The sequence below is a fragment of the Solanum stenotomum genome, chromosome 3 (assembly GCF_019186545.1).
Source record: "Solanum stenotomum isolate F172 chromosome 3, ASM1918654v1, whole genome shotgun sequence".
Classification (NCBI taxonomy): Eukaryota; Viridiplantae; Streptophyta; class Magnoliopsida; order Solanales; family Solanaceae; genus Solanum; species Solanum stenotomum.
Genome location: NC_064284.1, coordinates 58,262,451 through 58,273,378, shown reverse-complemented (window position 1 = coordinate 58,273,378; position 10,928 = coordinate 58,262,451).

Genomic DNA, 10,928 nt, shown 5'->3' with positions numbered 1-10,928 from the left:
GACCTACTATAACAAAAAATTAAGAGAAAAACAAATATGAAAAAGAAATCGCAAAAAAGGAGAAAAATTTAAGAGAGAAAAAACACGAAAAAAAAGGAAAAGAAAATTGCGAAAAAGGAGCAAAAAATAAGAAAGAAAAAAACGTAGAAAAAAAGATACACTCCTTAAGGATTGAACTCGGGACGTAACACATGGAATATGGGGCCTATACCACCTGAGCTAGAAGCATTCTTTTATAAAGGAGTGTCCTTTTAATGTATTTAGCTTTAGAATTTATTTTTTCTTCATATATATAGGTATATTCCATAAATATTTCTGACGAAGTTGTGTCACGTGACACACCTTAAATGTACCTAAATATGCCCCTGCACACAAGAATTGATTTTGTGGAAAAGGTTTGACCATTTGAGAGACTTCAAAATATTCAATAATAAGAGAATAAAAATAATGAAAGGGCAATAGAAAAAGGTAAATATAGGAATATAATGAGCATTCATGTTAATAGTCAGAATATAAATGAGGCAACAAAATAAGTAATTACATAAGTGTAACACCTTGAAAATTTCTAAGCTAAGGCCCAAATCATTCCATTTGCATTTAAGTTTGTATCATCTGATTCTTAAATTGCTCTTAGGTGTTAAGATCAATTCTATAGTGTGAGAATGAATTCGGATATAAATTAAGGTCACTAGAATCCCCTAGCACAAAGTTGAGTTGAAAGTTTTCTTATCGATTAAGTTTTGATATAAAACTCTACTTAGGTCAACTTCAAACAATCATATTTTTCGGAACATAATGAATTAGGTGGCTCAAAACATATCAAATTAAAGATCTATGAGTTATATTTCCAATGCCACCAAGTTTGCCTCATTTCGAGTGATTGTAAAAAGTTATAACCGTTTTAGCAGAGACTACCACAAAAGAGCTTTTTGATTCTACAGGCCGTAGAAGTTTCTAAGATCCGTACTTTTCACACGTGGAAAAAGTACTAGGAGTCAAAATTTTGGGTTTAATTCTTATGGATCCATGTACAGGTCGTAGAAACTTCTACAGGTCATAGTTAGGGCTCATAGTATGAACTTCTCAGCCTTAAAATTTCAATATCAATTTCACGGATGGGATCTAGGGTTCGTAGATAAAACAACGAACGGTAGATGGACCCATGGAAGGTTTCAGTAGCTTTTTAAAAGGGGTAATTCAGTCTTTTTCCCACCCTTTCTATGCCTAAATCCCGACGCTTTTACACTTAAATAAGGTTCTACACAGTATTACTCAAACCCTATTACTCTCATTATCACTTTTAAGTCTAAGAGCAAGTATCCAAGAGGTGAAAGCTAGGGTTTCCAAGCATTCTTCTAGTTTCGTTAAGAACTTTGTTCTTCTAGGNATTAAAGATCTATGAGTTATATTTCCAATGCCACCAAGTTTGCCTCATTTCGAGTGATTGTAAAAAGTTATAACCGTTTTAGCAGAGACTACCACAAAAGAGCTTTTTGATTCTACAGGCGGTAGAAGTTTCTAAGATCCGTACTTTTCACACGTGGAAAAAGTACTCGGAGTCAAAATTTTGGGTTTAATTCTTATGGATCCATGTACAGGTCGTAGAAACTTCTACAGGTCATAGTTAGGGCCCATAGTATGAACTTCTCAGCCTTAAAATTTCAATCTCAATTTCACGGATGGGATCTAGGGTTCGTAGATAAAACAACAAACGGTAGATAGACCCATGGAAGGTTTCAGTAGCTTTTTAAAAAGGGTAATTCAGTCTTTTTCCCACCCTTTCTATGCCTAAATCCCGACCTTTTTACACTTAAATAAGGTTCTAAACAGTATTACTCAACCCTATTACTCTCATTAGCACTTTTAAGTCTTAGAACAAGTATCCAAGAGGTGAAAGCTAGGGTTTCCAAGCATTCTTCTAGTTTCGTAAAGAACTTTGTTCTTCTAGGTATGTAAGACTACTTGTAGTGATGGCTAAGTTCGTCGTCACCCCTTACATCTAAGTTCATTCGTTAAAATGTTATTTCAGCGTTTCTCCGTAGTCTCTTGAAATTTGAATTCAATTGTGTTTCTTATTCTATGTTTCAATTCCTTAACTGTTGAGATTTTGAATTCTATTATGCATATTGAATTTTAAAATTTGTTGTTCATGCTTCTTATCACATGAACCCAATTGCTTATAAAAGTCATGTTTATAGAGATATTTATATGAAATTTCTTATACGTTGATTTTGGACGGGAATGGTGAGTCTAGAAGTTTACGTTTTAAATACATATTTTGAAAGAGTTTTTATAGAAAGAATAAAATGGTTTCATATGTAATATTTGACGGTTGAGAAAGAGAAAGAGTATACTTGATTTTCTAATTAAGAGTCGAATTGGTTTTCCTCTATTCAATTTCCTTAAAGGTTGATTAGGATGGGCCTTACTTTCCGCATTAATATTTAAAATTGGTATTTGTAGTGGATTATATGGATTAAGCTGGTTGGTTGGTACTCTTGGTTCTATGGGGGTTCAGAGTTCCATGTCACGTCTAGGGTAGGATCTCGAGGCGTGACAAGGGTTCTCATGGGATACAATCAATAATTTTGGGTAATATAGAATTGAGGTTTCGATAACAAGTGCATATAATCTTCTAGCTTTGAGGCACAAATCAAAATGTACCAATCGCTCAAGAGTCTCTGTGTACTTTTTCCTTCAAATCACGCTATTTTGGGCTTATTCCCCTCAGGTCCTATATCTCATATCATCCATAGGAAAACATTTTTATCACTTCATATTGAAGATCATTAGTGATGATCATTTGTTGCACTTCCTCCTCCTCCCATATACATTTTTCTTCTACATGTAAGTAGGCAATTTTTTCAACAGAACAAGTTTGTAATGCAAAGGCAATAGAGGTGTTGTATTGAGTGAATCGGCATATGCGCTCGTGGAAGGTTGACCAGTTGTGCTTGTAATGTTCATCATTTGACCAGTCTCTAATGGAGGAGACTATCAACGGCCGGTGTGGCCATAATATCGGCAGTTGTTGTAGAAATTTTAGGGTTGTGCCAATATATATATATATATGTCCTTAAAGTACTCTACATAGGGCCAGCTTGACTGAAAGGCCATAAAAGCAACAGATTGAGATCCTAATTTTTTTTGGGACCCTTACTTTTTGGGGACCCTCACATTTTCATAAAGATATATTCTATTTTAGGAAAAAGTAAGGGTCTTTATTTGTTGCTTTAGTGGTCTTTTAGTCAAGTCGGTCTTGTGTATAGTACTTTAAAGGACACATTTGATATGGTGGATTAAGAAAGGTAATCATAGAACAATTTTGTAGTGTCATATAATCTTTTGTTTGATTACAAAGTTTGAGATAACTGTTAGCCAATTTGTGTTTAAAAAGTACTACTAATTACTATAAACTTTACAGAAACACGAAGTTATCAAAGTTTCGATGAACCAGTGAAGAACAGAAATTAATTAACAAAACTAAAATGTGTAATAACATACCAGAATCTGAAGAACATAATGGAAAAAAAGATCAAGCCCATTGAATGTGCAGTGTCCCATTTAGGAAATTATTCTCCTCTAGTATCTGAGATTTGATTTGGAATATGTCCTCCCATAATAGAATGATCTCAATCACTAGTGTATTGATACCCAAAACTCTGGTGCCAGGGAGCCACACAACGGTAGTAAAGTACACGATTAAGTTTTGTACAGAAGAAGAAGAACAATTCAGAAATTTCGTAAGTAAAATCTGAGGAATCAAAGGTATTTATAGACAAGAGGAACTGGTTCCGAAAGGTTGCAACCTTTCAGAAACCACACGGCCATTTATGAAGGTTTGCAACCTTTCAAATGGTCATGGCTATTCCTGAAAGTTGCAAACTTTTAGAACAGTAATCTCCAACGGCGGGAAATTCAAATAAAATAGGAAAGTGTTTTAAATAAAATGGGTCGCGCGGATCAGAGTCAGGTCGAAACGTTTCGGTTAATTAACTAAATAATTGAAACGTTTTGTCCACTCAATTTAATTTAATTAATTAAATAAATAATTAATCAAATAATTAAAATAAAATTTGTCCAAAAATAATCTCTCAATCGATCATTTTCCAAAGCCAAAGCCGAGCCGAGCGAGCGACGATGACGACGACGCGAGGGGGGTTCCTCTTTCCAACCCTTTTAACAAATAGTAGAAGTGTTTCTCTATTTAAACACTTCAATTTTTATTTCCACCACCAATGAGGGAGAAATGCCTTTTTTTAAAGCATAAGGGAATCTTTTTCAATTCCTCTTTTCATCTTCCCTCAATTTCCCATTAACTCTTGCCATATACCCAACAATCCCTCACATTAATAGGAAATTTGCATAACACAAAGGAATGCACGGACGAGTGTGTACTTTACAAGCAAGGATCAATTGTATCTGGATAAGTAGGTTTCCCCTTAGACTTTCCATAGTGAACATATGTCGGATATACTCGGTCAATCGGTAGATATGATATCTTTGAACCGTCGAGCTTTGGTGTATACCTAGACAACCATATGTCACATAATTAACCTTTTGCCATTTATGGTTCTTACGATTGTGTTCATTTCAGCCATGAACACCTCCTGATTTCATGAGTGAAAAGAGAATTGGCTTTTGACAAAAAATTCTCTGTGAAACGGCTTACACTTCACACTCACATAGGTGATTTCTAATCGTGTCATCTCGTAGATAGACTATTTGGTCAAATCTGCCAAACTTAGCAAATCATTAAAAACTTTAAGCTTTATTAACTCATTAACAAGCCTTAATGGTTTAACCTCGTTCCTGAACATTGCATTCATCATGAAAATGGATTGAGTTGATTGACAATGTCGAACCGTCAGTCACAACTTTGTTTTTCTCCTTGAATCTAGTTCTTGGGATCTCCAGTCTGCTAGATATAGTTACCGCCATGATGACTTGTCCTAAGCCGTAAACCCATTCCTTTAGATGATCTTTCAACTGCCTCTCTTACTAGGCCTTTCGTTAGTGGATCTGACACATTATCACTTGACTTCACATAGTCAATTGTGATAATTCCACTAGAGAGCAGCTGTCTTATGGTATTATGTCTCCATCGTATATGACGAGACTTCCTGTTGTACATGACACTCCCTGCCCTACCTATTGTTTCTTGACTATCACAATATATGCAAATAGGTTCCACAGGTTTGGGTCAGAATGGAATATCCTTTAATAAATTCCGGAGCCATTCAGCTTCTTCACCGGCCTTATCTAAGGCAATAAATCAGATTCCATTGTGGAGCGAGCGATACATGTCTGTTTGGACGATTTCCAAGAGACTGCTCCTCCACCAAGTGTAAACACATAACCACTTATGGATTTTACTTCATTTGACCCAGTGATCCAATTTGCATCATTATATTCTTCAATCACGACAGGATATTTATTATAATGCAAAGCATAGTGTTGTGTATGTTTCAGATACCCCAACACACGTTTCATTGCCATCTAGTGAGTTTGATTAGGATTACTAGTGAACCGACTTAGTTTGCTAATAAGACATGCTATCTCTGGTCACGTACAATTTATAATATACATCAAACTTCCCAACACTCTGGCATATTCCAATTGAGAGTCACTTTCACCTTCATTCTTTTGAAATGTAAAACTTTAGATCAATTGGAGTTTTGACATTGTTGAAATTCAAGTACTTGAACTTATCCAATACTCTTTCAATATAATGAGATTGAGATAATGCTAGTCCCTCAGGAGTTTTGAGAATCCTGATCCCTAAGATCAAATCAGCAACTCCTAAGTCCTTCATATCGAACTTGTTGGACATCATGCGCTTAGTAGCATTTATATCGTCAATATCTTTACTTATTATTAACATGTCATCAACATACAGACAAACAATGACTTCATGATTTGAAACGTTGTTAATGTAAACACACTTATCACATTCATTAATCTTGAATCCATTTGCCAACATTATTTGGTCAAATTTAGTATGTCATTGTTTGGGTGCTTGCTTGAGCCCATAAAGAGACTTCACAAGCTTGCACATTTTCTCTTTTTTAACAGGAACTACAAACCTTTCAGGTTGTTCCATGTAAATTTCTTCCTCCAATTCTATATTTTAAAAGGTTGTCTTGACATCCATTTGGTGGATTTTAAGATCATGCACTGCCACTAGTGCTATTAACATCCTAATTGATGTTATCCTAGTTACTGGAGAGTATGTATCGAAGTAGTCTAGACCTTCTTTTTGTCTGTATTCTTTGACTAATAGTCTAGCCTTATATTTGTCAATAGTCCCATCGTCTTTTATTTTCCTTTTAAAGATCCACTTTGATCCTAAAGTTATATTTCCTGGAGGAAGATCAGTCAATTCCCAAGTATGGCTACTAAAATTGATTCGATCTCACTATTGACTGCTTCTTTCCAATACGTTAACTCAGATGAAGACATAACTGCTTTAAATGTTTGAGGCTCATTTTCAAGCAGGAATGCCACAAAATCTGGTCCAAAAGAACTGGATTTCCGTTGGCGATTACTACCCCTAGGATCCTCGTTAGGTTGTGTATTTTCCATTATTCTTCACGTGGTCATTTAGGTCTTTCACTTGTCGACTCACATTCAGTTTTATACGGATAAATGTGTTCAAAGAATGTAGCGTTATCTGACTCAATTACCGTATTAACATGAATTTCAGGATTATCAGATTTGTGAACCAAAAACCAACAGGCCTTACTATTCACATCATATCCAATAAGTACACAATCCACTATTTTGGGTCCAATTTTCACCCTCTTGGGTAAAGGAATCTCTACCTTGGCTAGGCACCCCCATACTTTGAAATATTTCAAGTTGGATTTCTTTCCTTTCCATAACTCATATGGAATCGATTGTGTTTTGCTACGGGGTACCCTATTGAATATCTTGTTAGCCGTAAGGATGACTTTCCCCCACAAGTTTCACGGTGAACCAGAACCGATTATCAAGGCATTCATCATTTCCTTTAATGTTCTGTTCTTCCATTCCGCCAAACCATTTGACTGTGGAGTATAAGGCGTTGTAGTTTGATGAATAATACCACATTCCAAACATATCTCTACAAAAGAAGATTCGTATTCTCCACCCCTATCACTCCGAGTCATTTTTATCTTTAGATTCAATTGATTTTCCACTTCATTTTTGTATTGCTTAAATGCATCAATGCCTCATCCTTACTATTAAGCAAATATACATAACAAAATCGAGTGCAATCGTCAATAAAAGTTATAAAATACTTTTTCCCACCGCGAGATGATATTGACTTCATATCACATATATTTGTGTGAATTAAGTCTAAAGGTTTAGAATTCATGTCAACAGACTTATAAAACTTACATTCCACACATATTTCACATTTCAATTTATCACATTTGAAATCAGGCAATACTTTTAAAGTAATCAATTTTCGCAAGGCTTTGTAATTTACATGTCTCAAACGGGCATGTCATAAATCATTTGACTCCAATAAGTAAACAGAAGCAGAGTTCTTATTAATATTGTCAACAACCATTACATTCAGTTTGAAGAGGCACTCAGTGAGGTAGTCATTTCCTAAGAACATCTCATTCATATTTATTACAGCTTTGTCACTAACTAGGACACACTTAAACTCATTCTTAACGAGCAGTGCAACAGAAACTAAATTCTTCCTAATAGTAGGAACGTGCAGAACGTTGTTCAAAGTCAACACCTTATCGGATGTCATTTTTAACATTACTTTTCCAGTTCTTGCAATCCTTGTTGTTTTAATTTTGTGTTCCCCATGAATAAATCTTCATCGAACTCAGCAGGAGTATATACTTTACAAAGGCTTCTTTCACAGAGCAAATATGTCGAGTGGCACTCGAGTCGAGAAACAACTCCTTGGAATTTTCAACTAAGTTGCACTTCGAGATAATTGCACAGAGGTCATCTGCATCTTCCATCTCTTCCATGATGTTTGCTTTACTCACTACAACAAATATGATATATAGCTACGAAATTATTAGCTACGACATCAAATTCGTCACTAATTGTTCGCTTTTAGTGACAAAATTTACTTTGCATGCTTAAATATATGAGACACATACTTTTAGTGACGAAACATAAAAATCCATAACAAAATTTCGTCCACTAAAATTTCCTACCAAAAAATTAACTGGCGTCATTTGTTAAGTAGTATTAGTCATGAATTTAAAGTTATCGGTGACACATTATTTCGTCACTAATAATGTATCTAATTTATGACAAATTATTTTTTGTCTTAAAATTTATTTATTTTTGGACCCAAAAAAGTTTCATCTAAAAAAATATGTTGTTACAATATCGACAAATTTGAGTTCGTAGTTATATATTATAAGTTTTAGCTATAAGAATTTAGATTTAATTATGATATTTATTTTCGTCACTAATAGTATAAATAATTGGTGACAAAGATTTTATCGTCTCTAATCAATCTGTGATTTAGTGACAACAAAAAAATGGTCAAAAAATATGTAAAGTGTTAAATAGCGACGACTTAAAATTTGAAGCGAATAATTCAACTATTTGCTACAAAAAAAATTCATAGCTAAATACATTTTTTTGCTACAATTGTTCATATTTACAAGTGACAACTTACAAAAAGAATAATATAAGTGCTTCATAAGAAATAGACAGAGTCTTTTCTTTAATTGGCGAGGAAAAATATTAAAACCAACGAATGCGGTCCATTTTGTAAAATTGAAAAAGTTCAATTCATCAATTTTCCTAAATTACACAATTTTAAAATGCATCATTTCAAAAATACAATTCAGGTTATAAGTACCGTGAGTGGGGTACGGTTCTACCACTAGATCACTAATATTTATTGGTTTAACACTTTTATTTTTTATTTGATACACTTCATCAATAAAGACAATAGAAAAAATAATTTCTCAAGTCTTGGTGCTAATTTTTGTGCGTGTCTATTGATTTGTGATTGGTAAACTGCATAGACTAAGTCAATCTATTTGCTTCTTTCTAAAAAAATGTACATATTTAATAGTAATTCCATATACGTACGTAGATCAACTATACAGAGATAACAATAACTTTGAAACTTAGACTTTTGCAAATGTGCGAAATATTTCATGAATTTCTATTAACTTTTTCCATCAGTGTGAAAATCGAAATAAACAAAAAAATGAAAGCACAACTGAAAGAAATAAACCAACTAGGATTTCAAATATATTATGCTGAAGTACTATAGTTATGGGTATCGATGTTTTTTTTCAAAACAGTTGATTTACTGATCGAATTGAACCGATTATTCATTTTTTTTTAATAAAATCAAAAGTTTAATTTTATATAAAATTATAATTGTACTAAATAATTTTTAAAATTTATAAAAATAACTAAATAAAATGACAGAATCATACTGAATATATTTAAAGATATGTTAAAAAATACTCCCTCCGTCCCATTTTATGTGGCACCATTTCCTTTTTGGTCAGTCCCAAAAAGAATGCCACATTTCCTTATATGGTAAGTTTATAAAGGTACAATTCCTCTTTTATCCTTGTTGGTCCTACTTAATCTTAAAATAATACTCCAATACATTTATGAGGAGAGAGAAAAAAGAGTCTACTTTTTAAAGGACAATTTGGTAAACATTTCAAAGTCTTCATTTATTTCTTAAACTCCGTGCCCGGTCAAATATTGCCACATAAAATGGGATGGAGGGAGTATACAGTTTAATTAAAATATAATCTACATTTGAATGGATTGTGGATGGTAAATTTCATGCACTTGTGTATGTGTATAAATAATCATATAATATATTATATCTATAAAAGTAAAATTTGAAAGAAGTGAATGAAGTTCAAAATAAAATAAAAAAGAGAGACAAGAGAGAGTTGATTGGATGGTAAGCACTCCTCACTTCCAACCTTAATGTTGTGAGTTCGAATCCCCAAAAATGCATAATGTAGGAGCTTCTTCAACAATATTAACTTCCATTATTGTCGAATTCCCACGAGACTTCTTTCCGGTGATCTTGTTATCTTTCTCGATCTTGAGCCGAATCACAAGATTTTCAAGCTTCATTTCCTTACGTTTGTGCTTTAAATAATTCTTGAAGTCGTTCCACGAATGAGGTAACTTCTCGATCACTGCAGCCACCTTAAAAGCTTCATTTATTACCATACCCTCAGTAATCAGATCATGAAAAATAAGTTGAAGTTCCTGCACTTGTGATCCAACAATTTTACTAGCTAACATTTTATAGTCTAAAAACTTTGCGACCACAAAAAATGTCAAGCATGGATCTTCTGTCTTATATTTCATCTCAAGTGCATTCCACAATTCTTTCGAAGTTGTCATTGCACTATAGACATTATATAAGTCATCCTCTAAAGCACTCAGAATGTAGCCCTTACATAGGAAGTCTACATGTATCCATGCCTCAATAATCATGAACTTTTCTCTGTCTGACATATTAGCAGCAGGCACTAAAGTTTCTTCATTGGTAAATTTATGTAGAGCAAGAGTGGTAAGCCAGAAAAATACCCATTGCTGCCATCCTTTGAAATTCACACTAGAGAATTTTTCTGATTTCTCTGTTGGTGGTATAGCAGTTCGGGTTGGTGCAACAACATCCACCGTAATATTATCATTTGCCATTTCAGAATCTGTAATAAACAGAAATTGATACAAATGAATCAGTAAACAATAACTTAAATTGCAAACTTAATAGGAGTATAAAACCACGAAAATTTTTGTCTCCACCAAAAAAACAGATTAAAATAAAAATATATAGTTTCTTTAAGATTGTTAGCCAATCTGTGTTTAAACAGTACTACTGATTACCAGAAACTTTGCAGAAACACGAAGTTACCAAAGTTTCGATGAACTAGTGAAGAACATAAATTAATTAACAAAAC